The sequence below is a fragment of the Clytia hemisphaerica genome, unplaced genomic scaffold (assembly GCF_902728285.1).
Source record: "Clytia hemisphaerica strain Z4C2 unplaced genomic scaffold, Clytia hemisphaerica genome assembly, whole genome shotgun sequence".
Lineage (NCBI taxonomy): Eukaryota > Metazoa > Cnidaria > Hydrozoa > Leptothecata > Clytiidae > Clytia > Clytia hemisphaerica.
The window spans coordinates 3,574,113-3,574,819 of record NW_027103528.1 but is presented as its reverse complement, the minus strand read 5'-3'; positions in this window follow the sequence as shown (position 1 = coordinate 3,574,819).

Genomic DNA, 707 nt, shown 5'->3' with positions numbered 1-707 from the left:
ACGAGGAGGCCCGGAATCTTTGAGTTAGCAATTTTCGAGTTAGCTAACTGAATGCGAATTCAATAATTTATTTGCAAATATATTTTGAATTTGAGAAGCGTTTTCATTCAACGAAACCGTAATAACTAAAACGTGAAACGTCAAAGCAACGGGTGGAAACGATATAGAAACGGGGGAATCGCCCTGGAAACGGGGAGAAACGATTGGAAACGGGTAAACGACCAACAGTGAACAAAGCTTCTGTTGTATCATTAGTCGGTTCCCGTCGTCGCCGGTTTAGCAAAGCCCTTAGGATGATAAAGATGGTAATGTTGATGCTCTCAAACTTTCTTTTTAAGGGGAATTCGAATAAGTTTTCATCAACCACGAGAGTACATATCATATCGTAAATATCTTTTTATGCTTCAAATGGAATAAACCAGCCGAGGCTGGAAGGTCAGCCTTGATGCCTAGTTGGATTTGCTGGAAGAAGCTTTTTAGGAATTGTATGCGACTTTCCAGAAAGATATGAAGGAACTGTACATGAGTTAGTGTGACTTTTTTTAATGCGTTTGCTGTTTCAAAATTTTGCTGTTAGGATTAGGTACTTAATGCAATGTAGCAATGCTTTGTTTCAATTTGGCTTAACTATTGAGGCAAGGTGAAGCGTGACGCTGCAGATCAAATCTGTGTTTGACTGGACTCGCCAACCTTTATGATTATATAAA